The 18,735-nt window shown below is 45.7% G+C and overlaps 2 long non-coding RNA genes across 2 annotated transcripts; one reads left to right on the top strand and one right to left on the bottom strand.

Moving 5' to 3' along the window:
- Positions 1–305: 305 nt before the first annotated feature.
- Positions 306–3,474, bottom strand: LOC139355716 (uncharacterized). Its single transcript, XR_011606597.1, has 4 exons — positions 3,134–3,474; positions 2,331–2,432; positions 1,664–1,819; positions 306–373 (listed from the first exon to the last, which is right to left on the bottom strand). It is a non-coding gene; the product is annotated as an uncharacterized lncRNA (long non-coding RNA).
- A 10,480-nt stretch (positions 3,475–13,954) lies between these two features.
- On the top strand, positions 13,955–18,181 carry LOC105491888 (uncharacterized). The gene is made up of 4 exons (XR_011607312.1): positions 13,955–13,999; positions 14,481–14,648; positions 15,149–15,314; positions 18,096–18,181. It is a non-coding gene; the product is annotated as an uncharacterized lncRNA (long non-coding RNA).
- The last annotated feature ends 554 nt before the right edge of the window (positions 18,182–18,735 follow it).

Here is an 18,735-nt window from a genome sequence, read left to right on the forward strand (position 1 = left end):
GACTCCTTATCTTGCATATTAGTCAATATCATCATTTAGGTAAATTTATAATCTGTAAATCTATTCATTTGTAGCTTGAGGATTTTGTGTTACAGTTAGAAAGACTTTCATACTACAACATTCTAAATGACTTTTCCTCTGGCTTCTTCTAGCACTTTAATGTTTTTACTTATTTTACTTCAAAACCATTAGCCCATTGGTAACATACTCTAGACCCGGTCTCGAGATGTGGCTTCACAGTTTCTCCAGATGGTTATGAAGTTCTTCTGTAAACCTCCACTTGTCACGATGAAACACCAGGGACCGCACCTCAAACCCTCCGTAAGCAACAGGAAACCTGAGCAGAACGGTGTCAGTCCGCAGCCTTGCCTTGCTGTTATGCAGAAACAATGACACAACCTAAATCACCATTGCGAGGGCTTCTCTGATAAATCACAGTTCATGAAAACATGGAACATGATATCGCCATTAATATAAGAACTAGAAACCCATTATGGATTAAATTAGAAATATCCTTAAAATAAAGTGCTATGGGTTTTCTTGGCTTTGGGTGTTTGCTTGTTTTGAGATGAAGTCGCTCTCTGTCGCCCAAGTTGGAGTGCAGAGGCGCAATCTCAGCTCACTGCAACCTTCGCCTGCTGAGTTCAAGTGATTCTCCTGCATCAGCCTCCAGGGTAGCTGGGATTACAGGCATGTGCCACCACGCCTGGCTAATTTTTGTATTTATTAGAGACAGAGTTTCACTATATTGGCCAGGCTGGTCTTGAACTCCTGACCTCGTGATCTACCTGCCTCAGCCTCCCAAAGTGCTGGGATTACAGGCGTGAGCCACCGCACCTGGCCAAGTGCTACGTTTTAAAAGCATGGTGCAGAATAGTGTGTGTATCACTGTACAATTTTGATTAAAACAGTAAAACATTTATACATGTATATACACAGAAAAATAGATAATAGAGGAGATAGAGTAGATAGATAGATGATAGAGAGATGATAGATAGATAGACAGATAAATAGATGATAGATAATCGATAGATACAGTCTTAAATCAGACAGCCTGGGTTCAAACCCCAATTCTTTCTCTTACTAGTTGTATGGCCTTGAGCATGGTACATAAACTCCTGTGATTCAATTTCTTATTTTTAAAATGAAGCCCCAAGTTCTTTATTCACAGCTCTGAGAACTAAACATGGCTTTTTTGACCACTCAGTGGCAAAATCTTGCCTTTATGGACATAAAACTACCTTCTTCATTTATCTTACTGACTAGGAATTCTCATTCAGTTTCCTGCAAAAATATTAATGTCTTTAATTATGAGTGCTACCCCAGATTTTGTTTGGGTGTGGTATATGGCCCATTCATCAAAGGAAGTTCTGATTTCTAAAATATATCTGGCCCCTAACTTCACAAAAGGGATGAGGACCTAATGTAGTTATTATGAGAATTAAATAAGGTTAGACATTAAATTGCTTTGAACTGTGCATGGCACATTGTAAGTGCCCTGCGACGATTTGTTAAATGAATTGTGCGCACACACACCTGCAAGAATAGATTTAAAATGTCTTTCAAAGGCTACATTAGCTCCCTCTAGAAATGAAGAACAGGAAGAATGTTTACTATTTACTGTATTATATTATCGGTTTTTGAACAGCATGAGAGTACTTACCTTTTAAACAGCAAATTTAAATTATCTTTGTGAAAAACTGGGTTGAAGAATATATGAATAGCTGGTACAATTGTGAGAGTAGGAAAAGTTCAAAGCTTTTAACCTTTGGGTTTGATTGTAGGCAGAAGGTAAGAGTAGGCGGAGTAGGCGTGGGACCTGTCAAAGGTGAAGGTTGCAGGCATTGGATTCTGTCTCAGCTGTAGGATGAGCACATGATCCCGAGCATTCTAAGAATCTGTAAGGAACCCAGTTTTGGCTAACTGACCGGGTACACGGCCCACGTCACGGGAATGCCTCTCAGAGCCACTCTTGTCTCTTTCATGACCAGGAAACTGCAGAAGATGCAGTCAGCGCGAAACTGTGGGGTGCCCCATTACGCCTGGCTGCAGAGCCACCACGGGCCCAAGTCTCCTTCTCACGGGGTGCAGTGCAGAGCCCAGCCCTGCAGCAGCTGCCTCCCCTGCTGCCTAAGGAGCCAACGTGGTCTCTGAGCCTCCTGGTTTCTATGACACAGAAAGCCAGGCTGTAGCAGGTCTGTGTGACTGGTGGCAAGCCGTGCACCCCGGCTACAGCCCCCACTCCCTGGAGTGCTCAGCATCATGTACATCCTCTGTTTAACCCCCACAAAACTAAGAAGCGAAAGCCCACCTGCCCCAGCGTAACACACCTGTCCCTGCACAAACAGAGTCTCCGTCCCTCTCTCCTCAGCCACTGCCATCTTCTCTGAGCCATTGTCCATGGTCACAAGGCCACCTGGACAGCACGTTGCCTGCGGGAGGAATTCAAAAACTACACCCCAGCAGCACATCCAAACGCGCAGTAGGAAGTGAGGGATCATGGACCATAGCCCAGGTCCTGGCAGGAAACAGGTGTCCTCAGAGAAGGGGCTTAGGCAGGTGTGAGGATGGGCTCTGGGCAAAGCCATGGTGGAGGGGAGGGGTAAAGGGCATCCACTGAGTGGCAGAGCAGAGCCCGGCGTTAGGAACCGGGACTACCTGGGCAAGAGTGGCAAGGGAGACACAGACCCCACGAAAGGCTCCTGAGCAAAGCCATGCCCGTGCTTGGGAAATGCAGCACCGTCAACCCACAGCCGGAGCCAGAGAGCTGGGCACCCACATCTGATCCTTTGCCCTCCCTCCCTCTTGGGTCCTGCCAGAGCCTTCGAGTGGCAGAACCTGATAAGGACCAGACAACGTGGGGACCCGTCTGATGCCGTGTCAGGAGACCAGCCCTGCAGGACACAGAGCTCAGTGGGAGGAGGGAAGCCCAGGTCTGGTGGGACAGGAGAAGGGAGGATTTGGACACAGAAGAGTGGCAAGGGCACACGCACGTCATGGAAGAAAACACACGCGTTTGCTACAGTCATTGTTCCTGCTGCAAGTTCCCAGCTTAGAGCTGGTTTTTGACTTCTTACTTTTACCAGCTACGCCTCCTTTACCCTAATCCAGCGGCTCGGCTGGCAATTGTTACCTGCTCAGTGGGACTAAATCTCTCCTCTGGAGCCCTGGGAGGTGCGGCCTGAATGGAGTTGTTCATTGCTGTCCACCCTGGAGTTGACAGTGCTGACAAGTATTCCAGAAAATCGTCTGGGATGATAAATGCTTCTTCCTGCCTGCAGAGTGGCGGAACGATCTCATTTTCAGCACCCCATTAATCAACTGACCCCCAGAACCCCACGACCAGTGGGACTGTGTAACTTTCCTACACGGCACAGAACACATGGCAGAGCTGAGATCCAATCACACACAGGAAGATAGAAATGGCACGTCTGGGAGCCCTTGCTACATTGCTCTACTTTCCAACAACCAGCTTTTGATATTAATGCCTACAAAATAGTGGAACTGATAAATTATTAGCATTGAATTACTGTACAATATTATCCTTCTTGGCAGCAGCAAAGTTGGTCAAAAAAGAGAGTATTGGATATGTGATCAGTCACTATGGTTGCTTTTAGAATGCTTCCAATTAATGAAACATAACTGTCTACACCCACTGGTTCTGCACTCCTTTGAATACTTTGTTCATTTCAGAACCAACAGAGGGGATGGTGTAAATATAAAATAATTAGGTTTAGAGTAATTTAACAAATCATTATTTAAATGCTCTGTGATTTGTAGTTTAAAGTAACAATCAACAGAAAGACAACATCCAAAATTGTATGGACTGATACTACGCCATTCACAAGGGGGAAATGATAGCCACTGTGCTCATGTAATTTGTTTCATTTTTTTTTTTTTGAATTGTGAGTATTAAGAAATGTACATCATCTAGATATCAGTTTAATGACACAAATTTCAGCTCAGGAGCTAGAATGCAAGTCCCCAAGGACATTTCTCTGGCTGCATATTTCTGAAGTTAATTTATAGTAGCTGCTGATTCTATTTTTCCTTCAGTTTTGATTAGCTTGTCTGCACATACTTGTGAATTTTTTCCTGCTTGATGCTGAATGTGGTTCTATTTCCCAAGCACCTTCGTGCCATTAGTCCAACATGATAAGTCGCCAGCAGGTTTGAATTTGGCGTCTGTGGAGAGACGAGCCACGACCACGGTGCCGAGCTGTGTCTGTCTTTGCTTATCCTTTTGTATGTCCCCTTTGCCCTTTTATTTATGTAATTTTTAAAGTTTGCTTCCTGTCTCTTCAGTCGTTGTGGAGCAGGAAGAAGACTTCATAAGTAAGACAAGAATAAAATCAGGTCATCCACGTGAATAATTCCCGTGATTTTCTATCTGCATTCTTACTCACAAGCCCCACTTGATGAAATTGTGTGCATCATGGTCTAGAAAAAGGCATGTGTTTTCATTGAAATGAAAAATATCTCAAAGAACTAAGAATGAAGCAAAGATGCTTTCTCATACCTAATTCCAAAATTGACTGCGCTCCATCAAAAGCTATTCTGTGGGTTTATGTGTGGCTGTGAACATAAACTCTTCCCTTTCATCCTCACCATCCCCTTTCTTCAAGATACCACTCGTAGCACGTACACATACATACACACACAAACACACATGCACACATATGCACATGAATGCATGCACAGACACAAACACAACATGCACACATATAGACACAAACACGCATGCACACATACATGTACACATGTACACAAACACATGCACACATATATACACATACACATACATACACACAAACACACATGCACACATATACACATGCATGCATGAACAGCACCATGCACATACTCTAACCTCCACAAAACTACAAAGCAACAGCCCACCCGCACACACATAACATGCACACACAGACACAAACACATGCACACACATACATGTACATGCGTACACAAAACATACATGCACATATATACACATGCACACACACATGCACACAGACACACATGCACACACACAGACACATGTACATGTGTACACATATACATACATGCATATATACACATACACACCTACATGTACATATGTACACACATACACACATGCACATTGTGTAACATGTGTACACACATATACAGCCCACACACGGACACACATGTACCTATGTACATAATACACATGCACACTTATATCCACACATGCATACACACATACACATGCATACAGAGACACACCCATACATATACACACACATGCACACACATACACACACGTACATATGCACACAGGTATACACATGCACAGATATGTACACGCATGCATACATACACATGCACACAGAGACACACACCTTTACATATGCACACACATATATGCCCGTGCATACACATATGCAATATATATGTACACACATGCACACACATACCCACACTAGCACACACTCATACATATACACATGCATGCACACACACACGCATATCACCTACACAGTTCACACACACACAGATAAACACATATGTATGCACACACTCACACACTCCACCCAGGAGGATGGAGAAATGTCTACTCCCCATAGTATTAGAGAGTGTAAGAGCCAGGCCTAAGGAACTGGAATTGGAAAATAACCGTGAAGATCTCGTGAAAACATTCTCCAGTCGCCAAGGACAGCAGAGCCTTCACAGCACCCTCATTAAGCGCCTGCCTGAGGACAATTTTTATAGAGGTATATTAAACTGTTTATGATTAAAATGGATCTTTGAAGTAATTAATAGTTTGCCGTGGTAATTTCATCACATTTTGCTGCCAGATGGCAATTATGATTTAGTTATGATCGCCTGATGAAGAACATACTAGATAATTCTTCAGATAATTTCCTTTTTATTCCTGATTAGGGAGCAAGGTTAGGAGAGATACAAGGTTATGGCTTTGCTGTAATCTAATTTTCCTACTTTGAAAATAGAAGTCTTTACAGGCTTTAAAGTTTGCTAAGAGGAGACTCAGAAATGGTGACAGACGTCGCATCTGAACGCTGTCCTCCGTCATTTAGAACAATGACAGGTTCCGAGGACTCTCGGCACCGCAGGAAACTGGATGGCTTCTCTTTCATTAACGTGGAGACTCAGAAAATGCAACAGATGGGGACGCAACAGATACTTCTCCCTGGATTTCCCTCCCTGAGATAGGAGGGGTTCAGAAATACAGAAGAAAAACCTACAATAATGAGAAAAGCAGGGGGATTCCCACCGTGGCCGAGGTCGCCGGCTAGGAATGCAGGCGGGCATGGAGGGGAGCTGACTCCGAGTGCACCTGCCACTCCCAGGTGAAGCTCACAGCCAGCCACGGGAAGCAGCGGAGCCTTCCCATTTCCCAGTCAGACTCAGTTCCTTGAATGCAGGGCCCCGCTTTACACCCCGACTGCGACTCAGAATTCCTGGTGCTCTGAGACAAGCCATGAGCAGCTTGTCATTAAATACCCGAGGAGTTGAATGTATGATAATAAATAGGATATTGGAACTGGAGTACCATGTCACATCTGGTTTGTTATTTTCCTTTTCTCCTTAAAAAAATCGTCTCTTTGTGTGTTTGCAGCCCTTTCTTGACCACTTCTTTTTCTTTTTCCGTTTTCTCAACTTTTCCCCTATTTGTCTTGAAGGAAAGGTGCGGGGTATCTGATTTTCCACGTCAGTACGACTCTGTTCATCACCGTGCGAGGCTCTGGCCTGGGGGCAGAGTGGACAGAGCACTCACCCCTCCCGGGCCGGCTGTCCATCACCTCCACCGCGTCCCGACTGCAGGCTGCCAGCCCAGATGTCCGATTTGCCACGGCGGAGAGCAGGCGCGCATGGAGGCGGATGCATGAGGGAGGGAAAGCGGCTCCTCAGCCTCCAGCCATCACTCAGTGTCGCTCCCTGTTCTCACAGGCGCAGCCCTCGTACCTCGGCACGTGCCTTGGAAATTCAGACACTTTAATGTTCTCAGAGAATAGAGAGCGCATATTGAAAGAAACTCAGACATTATCGCATCGGAAACCACCTCTTCAGCGAAAAATTACTATGCGGGGTTGTAGTTAGGTATACTTGTGGTCTGGCTTGGAAAAATAAAAAGGACAGAACCAAGGCCAGATTCCACTCCAGATGAAGCGACCTCGTTCACATCATGACAGGTGTCAGGAAGTCGCCTTCCTCTTCTCAGACACTCGGGTGGCATGACTGAACTTCAGATTATGTAAAACGCCTTTGCATTTTCCGAAGTTTTTGATGCATGTGTAGTGAGCCACATAATGGAAATCACCCATGTTCTATTACTACACCAGGCCGTAAGCCTTGGCCGGGTTACTGGAACAGCCACAGGGCAGAGCTGGAGGCTCAGACAATCCCCGCTGAAGGCGCGGAACCCAGCGCCCTCCGCTGATAAAGCAGCAGAGCCATCTAGATCCAGGAGGCAGAAACGGAAACCAGCTGGGTGAGGACAAGCATCTAACAATTTCCAAGAAATTGAAAGTAACATGAAGTAAAATTGTCCGTTAGCAATAGCAAAGTCCTTTTCACGGGGCTTAAGAGTGCAACCTCAGCACTTTGCATATTGACGGCAGAGAGGAGAAAAACACCCCAGTGCTGTAAAACACAGGTGTTGGAAGGAAACACCACTACAGGAGTCAGAGAAACAGAGGCAGCCAGAGAAACAAGGCCGGGTGCAGGGGCTCACACCCGAAATCCCAGCACAAGAAACAGGGCCGGTCGCGGGGACTCACACCCCAAATCCCAGGGTAAGAAATAGGGCCAGGTGCCGCGGCTCATACCTGAAATCCATCGTGAGAAACAGGGCCAGGTGCAGGGACTCACACCCCAAATCTCAGCGTGAGAAATAGGGCCAGGCGTGGCAGCTCACACCCGAAATCCCAGCACAAGAAGCACGGCCGGGTGCAGGGACTCGCACCCAAAATCCCAGCGTGAGAAATAGGGCCAGGTGTGGCGGCTCACGCCTGAAATCCATCGTGAGAAACAGGGCCAGGTGCAGAGGCTTACACTCGAAATCCCAGCGTGAGAAATAGGGCCAGGTGTGGCGGCTCAAACCTGAACTCCATTGTGAGAAACAGGGCCAGGTGCAGAGGCTCACACCCGAAATCCTAGCACAGGAAGGGCACAAAGGCAGGTGCCTGCAGTCCCAGCAACCTGGGAGGCTGAGGCAGAGGGATCACTTGAGCCCAAGAAGCCGAGGCTGCATTGAGCCAAGATTGTACCACTGCACTCCAGTCTGCGTGACGAGTAAGACCCTGTCTCAAAAAAAAAAAAAAAAAACTTAATTTAAAAGTAAACAAACAAAGCAAACCCCAACTGATAAGCTCCTTGTGCAACCCCAGAGCCAGCCCAGCAGCCATGGAGGCTCAATGCTGGACACTGAGCCACTCGCCTGGCCACGTCCAACTCCAGTCCTCCTGGTGAGAAAGGGGAAGATCACGCAGTCTGTGGTCAGCACTGTGAACTCTGCTGCCATTACAGAGACCAAGGAGCAGGAAGAGGACACCAGTCACATCATCCCAGGTGCCTCACCTTCGGCACACTCACTTTTATATCCTAAGGCAAGTCCCTCAATGAGCCCGTGGTGTGCACCAAGATTTATGTACAAGGAAATTCCTAGACACACCATTTATAACAGAAAAGTAAAAAGGAACCTAAATGTCCAATGCCAGGGGATGAATTAAATGCCATCCAAAAATATTTCAGAAAATGAAACAAAAGCCAAAATAGAATGGCAAGTGAAAAAAAACTGACTACAACACTTTATATTTGATAAGATGCTCTTGTGTTTGATGAACTAGAAGCAGGGTCCAACGACATTTGGTGGCGTCGGAGCCATAGACGAGGGGGGTCTGCAGCCTCCGCCTGGAGGAGACACGCCTGGTCTATGCTCCTGCTTCGATTGATCTGTGTTTTGGAAACCTGGTAATGTCAGGACGCATGTTTTACTCGCCCTTTTCCCCACTCGCTTAAGGTGAGGGTGAGGCTCACTTGGCGCCCCTGGGTTCTCTGCAGCATTTAGCACTTGCCTGAAGCTGAGGTCTTTCAACTCACTTCCAATTCATTGTTCACTTGATGGCAATTGGGATGAAGAGGGAAGCAGGGTTGAGATCCTCCAATCTGGAAGTTCTACCAGCAGACAACCATAACGAGGCAGAGCGTGGGGAGCCGTGGGGAGGGTTAGACACGTCAGCGCACGGCTTTTCTTAGGGAAAATGCAGGGAACATGACATAATGAACAGTGACAGCTCTCTTACCGCATTCGGGACATGGAGGTGCATTTTTCCACACTGTTTTACAGGATTCAACAAGGATCATTCATGAACCAAGAGGGACTTTCAACAAAGGATCCACGGAGGTGATGAGGCCCTGCAGGGGGTCTCCTTGCTTATTGAAAAGAGGTGACAGGCACAGTCTGTGCACCCCAGCTGCCTCCTTTGGGAAAGAAAAGCTGTCATGGCAGGGGCGGGAAACCTGGAGCTCCGGTAAGAAAATTCTCTGGAGGGATCCCCATTACACCTGCTCCGAACACGACATTCCCTCCGCAGAAGATGTCTCCGAGACAGCCGCACACAGAAGGGACTGTGGGAATCAATACACTACTCGATCTTTTGTTTTGGGAGTAGCCAAGAGCCCTGACAGCCCAGCTCTGGTCGAATCCGGGTTCTAGAGTAAGCCTCAGGCTCCAGGTCTAGACGAGTGTCATGGTTCGTTTCAGGAGCCTTCTTGATGGGGCTGTGGGTGCCCAGACAGTGGTCACACATTCTGGGTGCGCCTGTGAGGGGGTCTGCATGACAGTAACATTAGGATAGGGGTTCAGAGCCAGAGGGAGCCCCGCCACACTGTGAGTGGCCTCGTCCAATCCACTGTTGAACCCACTGAGGGCCTGAGCAGAACAGAAAGCTGCCCTCCCCCAGCAAGAGGGAGTTCCTGCTTGACACTGTGGCTGGGACACCAGGGCTTTTCTGCCTTTTGGTTTGAACTGGAGCGTTGGCTCTTCCTGGGTCTGGCACCTGCCGGCCTTCGACTGGAACTCACACCTTCACCTCCCCGGTCTCCAGCCCATTAACTGCAGGTCTCGGGGTGTGCTCACCTCTGTAATCAGGTGAGCCAATTCCTTGCAATAAATCTCTTTAGATATAGATATAAATACAGATACAGATACAGATGGGCGTAGATATAGGTGCAGGTAACAGGCATAGATATAGATACAGATAAGTATACATAATATAGATACAGATAACAGGCAGACAGGTATATATAACCTAGATACAGATAACAGGCAGATAGGTACATATAATATAGATACAGATAACAGGCAGATAGGTACCCATAACCTAGATACAGATAACAGGCAGATAGGTACATATAATATAGATACAGATAACAGGCAGATAGGTACATATAATATAGATACAGATAACAGGCAGATAGGTACATATAATATAGATACAGATAACAGGCAGATAGGTACCCATAACATAGATACAGATAACAGGCAGATAGGTACACATAATATAGATACAGATAACAGGCAGATAGGTACATATAACATAGATACAGATAACAGGCAGACAGGTACACATAACATAGGTACAGATAGGTATAGATATAGATACAGATACAGATAGGTATTGATACAGACACAGATAGATACAGATACAGACAGTGTAGATATAGATACAAACAGGCATAGATAAAGATAGATAGGTATACATATAGACAGATAGGCATAGAGACACAGATAGAAATAGATACAGATAGGTAAACTAGGTAAACTACAGACACAGGTAAAGATGCAGATAGCGATAGGTACAGATATAGATAGACAGGTAAGACAGACACAGATAGGTCTAGACACAGACACAGATAGATATAGATATAGACAAACATAGGTGTAGATATAGACAAAGGTAGACATATAGATCCTATTGGTTCTGTTTCTCTGGGGAACGCTGACCAATAAAACAAGTCTTTTAAATTAAAGCCCAATCGTAATCCTGGGATTTTGACCCATACTTGGTGGTAAACTGCACCCTCAGATTGTGAGTAGAGCAAGCAAACAGAGGCTGCCCAATTGTCCCCACACACATGAGGGGGCCACATGGCGCCCCCCACCAGCCTCTGTGGCTGCAGGAGCCTCTGACCCGTCTGTTAGGAGCTTCAGCCCTCCACAGAACATGCTGGTGATCGTTAATACTGAGTGTCAACTCGATTGGACTGAGGGATGCAAAGTATTGTCCTGAGTGTGTCTGTGAGCGTGTTGCCAAAGGAGATGAACATTCGAGTCAGTGGCTGGGAGAGGCAAACCCACCTCAATCTGGGTGGGCACCATCTAGTCAGCTGCCAGCACAGCCCGGATGAAAGCAGGCAGAGGAACGTGGAAGGAATAGACTGTCTGAATTTTCTGGCCTCCGTCTTTCTCCTGTGCTGGATGCTTCCTGCCCTTGAACATCAGACTCCAAGTTCTTCAGCTTTTGGACTCTTGGACTCACACCAGTGGTTTGCCAGGGGCTCTCGGGCCTTTGGCCACAGACCGAAGGCTGCGCTGCCGGCTTCCCTACTTCTAAGGTTTTGGGACTTGGACTGACTTCCAGCCTCCTCAGCGTGCAGACGGCCTATTGTGGGACCTCACTGAGTGATCACCAGTCAGTTCTCCTTAATAAACTTCCTTTCATGTATACATCTATCCTATTAGTCCTGTCCCTCTAGGGAACCCGGACTCATACAACGCTTCAGCGGGACACCGACCAGGAGGCTGAGTGCTTCCTTCTCTCCTGGCCAGGGCAGCACCTGAGGAAAGCTTGGATTCAGGGGCCCGGTAAGAGCTACGGGGGTGGAAACAGGATCATGGCAGCAGATACACAGGAGGCCAATGTCCGGTCTGCCCTGGCCGTGCAGCTAGACCAGAGAGGGTGGGGAACAGCGCCCAACGCCGCCACTTCCCTACTGCCTGCTCTCAGCCATTGGTGTCAATTCGCCAAGGCCTTTCCACACAAAAGCTCTGTTGTCTTCTGCATATTACACATTTTATTCTTGGAACCCGTCCTCAAGGGTGTAACTCCCACGGCCATGCAGAGGCTGGCGGGGCTGCGCTGTATCGGGGCCTCCACGCCATCGTCAGCCTCTAGCCCCTCCATCAGGACCACCCCTGTGCCCAGCCATGCTTTCCATTCACCGCTAGGTCTCCCTCTGCATGAGTTTTAAACATCTCCTCTCTCTAGGCTAGATTTTGGTGCCTGGATCCACGAAGCCCTGTTCCATGAGGGCTATCAGGATCCTGGGCTCCTTTTGTTCAGTTCTCTCCCAGGATTTTACATTCAGGGTTAGGGCTTCAGAAATAACATCAGGGGCCAGTTTGAGCCCTCAGCACGAGCCAGATGGTGGAATGCCATATTGGAGACGCTAGTCTCATGGCCGTAGTTCACTACCTGCTGTAAGTTAGGAGAAGAAGGGCTACTGTGTTTTTCCACTAGGATTACCATCAAAAACGCTACCTGAAAAGTACCTACCAAAACACTAATGCAGTTCCCACCTCTCATTCAGTATAAATAACACGGAGGAGGGTCTCGCACTAGGGTCTCTTTGATGCATATTCATTTCTGATTAAGATCTCAAAAAGGAACAGGAGAGGTTTAACGGCTGAAGCAGATTCAGGCACAGCAGAGCTGCTGCAGATTATCTGCTCCGACCACGTCGTTTTATGGACCTGGTCTTTCAGGACCAGAAAGCTGAAGGAAGATTCCTGCAGTCACGAGAGAAATAATTGCAAAACCAGGACTCGGACCCAGGTCTCTCGACCTTTAGTCCAGTGCTGGAATGAGCATCTTTCCAAGGCCAGCGTGAAAATGTTCTCTCTCTGGATTCCTGCGCTCGACGAGCAGCGACAGGTGTTTTTCATTGTGACCATTTTTGTTCCTAAGCAAATAATTATCTATTAATCTTTCTTAACCAATTAAGCTATGCTTCTTCATTTCAAGGAATCTCATTAAAAGTAATGGCCTTTTCCTGCTGGAATTTAATCTTGTTTTCTTCATTAAAATGTTTATTTTTGTAGCACCTTCAAAAAGCCTGAAGCGGAAAGGGAATAGTTCTGATGGGACACGGGTGATTTGTGACTGTGTCATCGCCATTGTCGGTGTTATACCAATATCATTTTTATGAAATGGCATTTTTTCCATATTTTACAAGTTGGGAAGCGTTATTGCCTCGTTTAAGAACTTTCAAGCTGTAGAATATGAAGCACTGTCTAGAACCTTTTTCCACCTTTATTTCTGGAAGTGCTTCTGGATTATCGGTGCTCCTAAGTGAGTGTGCAGCAGGAAAGGGGAAAGGTCTGTGTTTGGGCTCGGTGGAGGCATGAGGACGTGGTCCGGGGGCGCTGTCCCCACGTCTGAGACGCTGTGTCTTACATGAGGAGGCAGCGAGAGCAGAAGCCAGGGCTGATCATCCTGAGAGGGCTCGGTCGAGACTCAGGCTGTACGGTACTTTTCAGATCCTTTATTCTTCTCAGCAGCAGGTTATCTTCGTCAGATCAGAATTTGCTCAGAAGCACACGGGAAGGCCGTGAACCCACACTTGCTCTGGTTGAGTCGGGGCTCGGATGACCGAGACCACTCTCCTCACCACGGTTACCCATCCAGGGAAGACTCAAAGAGGGCTCTTCAGAAACCCCAGGACTCGCTGGAGCAGACTGAACATTCCAGATGTGATCAAACTGATTAATTTTTCAGATGAGGACAGTAAGGCTGAGAAAGCCCAGCCCACCCACCTGAACTCCTCAGTGTGCTCATGGCCGTGGCCAGAAACCCCGTGCCCCCGGCTGCCCTCGGCCTCAGGGCTGTTTCCATGCACACCAGGATTCTGATTGTGACATCTGAATCCACGGGCTGAATCAGATTCCAGCACGTGTTTCCAGATCACGGTTCTTCTGTGGATGAGCTGTCAGCAGGGCTGACCCCAGGCACAGGTGCAGGGCCCCACCCACCCCCCAGCCAGGCCCTTAGCACCAGGCCCCATGGCCTGTCCCTACAACCCCCTCCTAGCTCTGCTGATGGATAGCAAGTGCGGGTGGGGTTTTCCCAGCTGGAACAGCTCTATCAAAAGCTCGCTGAGGCCCCCGTCACTCAGAAGTGAGGCCCCGCAGCCTCCACTGCAGGAAAGGCACCGGAGAGGCCGGTGTGAGAGGCCTCAGGACTTTTCCAGCACTTTTCAGCAACAGAAACCTGGGAGTTTTATCCTAATAAAATCAGAGCTGGGAACGATGCCTGCCACACAGCTGTTCTAGGAAACTACCAGAACCTATCTTTAGCCCCACTGGCACGGACACAGCCTCCTCACAAGCTGAGTGTGCCTTTTCCAGGACTGGTGCCTGGAAGGGACTTTGTACTGTAGAATAATTTTTGAATTAAAAATACATAAAACTTCTATTGTCTCTTTTATGTCCTCAGTATATTAAAGAAATTGCTTACCCTATCAACCAAATGGTTCAGATTCATCACCAGTTAATATGAAATCTAGGAAACAGGTTGTAAAAGGTCAGTTAAGAGAAGAAAATGAATCAGAGAAAATGCACGAAACAACAAACCCCCGAAGATGTTCAGCTCAAACATAAACAGGTTAGTTCCATCACACAATTGCTGGAGTAACTCGTTTTTTAATAAAAGTAGGATCTATGTGTGATATATCATGTAGCAAATTGTTATTATAATTGAGTCATTTTTAAGCAGCCAAATAATTAATATAGTCCTACTCTTTTAATTGTTCCCTATATAGAAGATATTTTTCAGCGCACACAATGAAAAATAATAACCTGCTCTTAAAACTCAAGTGATTAAATGACCTGTAAGAGGACTAACATTTACCAGAGTTGGGTGATGCTTAACTCTCTGAGTGAAATGTACAAGCCTCATTAAAAATTAATGAAAAACTCAGTGATGTTATAATTCATTTCCCCTAAAGGGCTGTCACCCTCTTCCTCCCACCAGGAATTAGTGTCTGAAGTCTAAACTCTAGGCATTACAGTACAGTGTAACTGGTAATATCACCTAAGAACTGAGAGCTTTTTTCAGAAATAATCTTGTCTAAAATTAAAAATTGAATTCTTTTTCTGACTTAGAATTTTCCTTAAACTTGAATCAGTCTTCGTAATGTGGATGAACTGAAAGAACATCAGTCAACTTTTCCTTTAAATATCTGAGGATTTTTAACAGAAAAAAAATGGTTGCTTAGCAATTCAGTTAACAATAACTATAAGATGGCAGAAACAACGGCCAAACTTCCAGGTAAGAGAGCAAATGCTCTTCAAACACTTTAAAAGTTCTGATTTACATAAAAGCAATTAATATGTTAATTATAAACAAATCCCATTCATCTATTAATTCAAGCCTTATCCACAGTTGAAGTTTAGCCTACTTCAACTTTCCATGTGTGATAAAATCTATCAAACTGCTTCTCTACACTGTTCTGTATCCCAAATGTATGGTGCCTCTTAATCATGATAATAGTAAATTTGAACATTAATTAGATAAGTGTTTGCTACACATCAGGCACTTCGTTAGCTATCTGACTACAACCTTATGTGGTCTTTTATTCCACAAATAATGACCAAGTTCCTAACTCTGTTCTAAGTGCCAGTGATAGAACAGTGAGCACACCTAGTCCTGCCTTCACGGGGCTCAGAGGCTAGAAGGTTAGATGAAAGACAGGCACATGGGTAAATATGGAAATAAGCATGCTGTTAGGAGGTGGATGTGGTCCCATAAACAAGACACAATTATTGCCCCTGTTTACAATAAAGCAGCTGGTATTAAGGTAACTTGTTGGAGGAAACAGGGTTAAAAAGCCACAGATGAGGAATTGAATTAGCAGTTTGTCAAATTCTACAGCCAAACTCTTAATCACTATACTTTGCTACTTGACCATGACTTGCACAGGGTAATATATACATATACACAAATGTGCATAATATATACACATAACATATATTTATATAATATACATTATGTGCATACACATATATACACACTGTGTGTGTATGTGTGTGTCTGGGGTTGTTTCTATTAATTAGGATCAGTTACTCATTAACTCATTCAAAAACATGTATCAAGTGCCTGGCATGGGTCACACACTATAAACATAGAAATGAATAAATATGGACTTTGCCTGCTTGTGACTTATCTCAAGCAGACTTCACAGGCAGAAGGAAGGAAGGAAGGAAGGAAGGAAGGAAGGAAGGAAGGAAGGAAGGAAGGAAGGAAGGAAGGACGGAAGGAAGGAAGGAAGGAAGGAAGGAAGGAAGGAAGGAAGGAAGGAAGGAAAGAGTGAGCACTACTGCATTTGTTACTGCCTCTGAAGGAGCCCAGACAGAGGTGATGGTCCCCGCAACAAGCAAGACCTACTGTGCACCTGGCAAAGTCCTGTTGTTTGACCAATATTGTCTCCAATCCTCACAAGTTACTAAATATCAGCAAATTGGAATGGTTTTCATAAGAATAAGTAAAGGAAACATTAGTCATTTCTTAAAGAACACAGCAGACACATAGCCTACTATTATTAGTTATTTGCATTGTGAAGAAGGATGTGAATATGGCCGATACTGTAACTGGCAGAATCTCCAATCTTTGCTTCAGTCAAATCCCGTAGGCCAGGTGTGGTAGCTCATGCCTGTAATCCCAGCACTTTGGGAGGCCAAGGCAGGCAGATCACCCGGGGCCAACATAGTGAAACCCCATCTCTACTAAAAATGCAAAAATTAGCTGGGCCTAGTGGCAGGTCCCTGTAATCCCAGCTACTCAGGAGACTGAGGCAGGAGAACCGCTTGAACCCGGGAGGTGGAGGTTGCAGTGAGCTGAGATCGTGCCACTCCACTCCAGCCTGGGCGACGGAGTGAGACTCCATCTCCAAAAAAAAAAAAAAAAGCCTGTTGCCATCTTATCTCTAAAGCTACCAAGTTGACTATCTTAAAAGCATGCCTCAATTCACATTCGAAATCTTAACCAAGCCCTGTCCTATGGGGGCCTGCGATGTTTTCAGGTCTAAGTGAAGATTATTTGGGGGTAGTTTTTTTACTTATCCTCTCAGCGCCATTGCCTGCTAACGATCATTTTTAGAACCCGCGTAGTTTCCAAACAGACTTTAAATTCTCCACCCACCCCAGCCAGGAGCTCTAATCCGCCCCTCCTCCTCCCAGGCTTTCTGCAGCCCCACTTCATCTCCTGAGATGTTTTCTCAGTGCCGCATTTTTAAAGCAAGGAACATCCTTCTTATTTTAATCTCCCTTCCTCCCACTTCTTTGCTTGCACTGCTTGGATAAATAACTTCAACTTGGACAGAATGATAAACATGGATCAAAAACAACAAAGGAAGCAAATTACTTCCCACCTACAATGCAGCATAATAGAACTAATCATCTCCAGACATCCACCTGATTTACAGGTGCAAAAAATGCCCGCCTCAGGATGTGTTTAATTCCAGAACATGTACTGGGAACACTGAATATAAAAGTAATTAACTAGGTGTCTAGTTGTTTTAATAATGTCATTTGAAATGCAGCCACCCCTGCAGGCTGTGGGGGGCGGGGTAAATGAGCAGTGGTGTGATCTGGAGGGAATATGGTGAGTTTTCAAAATCTCATCTCATGTGATTGTGGCCTCAGCTGGGATCAGAGCTCCCACACTGCAGAATGCTGACGAACAGGCAGCCTGGACCAGAGGGCTAAGCTACCACACCATCGCACAGAATGAAATTCATTAGCTTTCTTTCCTATCTTTCCATAACCTGGGTGTGAACAACTTTTGCATATTAAAATGACACAGTTTTTCCCCCCAAATGCCCCTGAATCTTGGCTTAGATAGCACATGCCCCTGACTTCAGAACAGCCAATACAAGCATTACAGCCCACAGCAAACTGTTGGGCTGTGAAGCTTATACTGGCTGCTCTGAAGTGGAACTGTGAATCAATTGAAACTTTTTTCTTCATAAATTACCCAGTCTCAGGTAGTTCTTTCTGGCAGTGTGAGAACGGACTAATACATTACACAACTGTTATACTTGCTTTGTTTCAGGTGAGGAAAATGAGGCTTACAAGAGTAAATAACCTGCCCAGCATAAACTACCTACTAGGGCCAAGCCAAGAGGTGAACATCAGTTTGACTCCAAAGCACATGTACTATTGTTTGGAAACAAAGCAACACATCAGTCAAATCAGTGCTGTGAATACAACAGGCACTCATTAAATGCCTATTGTGTGAAAACATTCATTTACTCTATAGTTTGGTGGTGAATGAAACTGCTAAATCGAGAACAATAGAAGCAGGAGAATCACTTGAATCCGGGAGGCGGAGGCTGCAGTGAGCGGAGATCTCACCACTGCACTCCAGCCTGGGTGACTGGGCGACAGAGCGAGACTGTTAAAAAAAAAAAAAGAAGAACAATACAAGCCAACATTATTAAATGTATTTACAGATAAAGTAGCAGACCTAGATAAAGAAATAATTTTGTAGAGACAGGTAACAGTGGCTCTCCATCTGTAAACCTCCAGATGCATATGTGAGGTTGTTATAATTTGCATTAAGTACCACTGAAGGGAAGAACTCAAAGTCCATTGCCTTTTATTTTTTTCAATGAGTCTTTGAAAATGCAAGCTGCACACAAAAGCCGAACAACTGAAAGGAGTGTAGTCTCAAGTCTCATCGCCGGGAGCAT

This window comes from Macaca nemestrina, chromosome 8, assembly GCF_043159975.1.
Source record: "Macaca nemestrina isolate mMacNem1 chromosome 8, mMacNem.hap1, whole genome shotgun sequence".
NCBI lineage: Eukaryota > Metazoa > Chordata > Mammalia > Primates > Cercopithecidae > Macaca > Macaca nemestrina.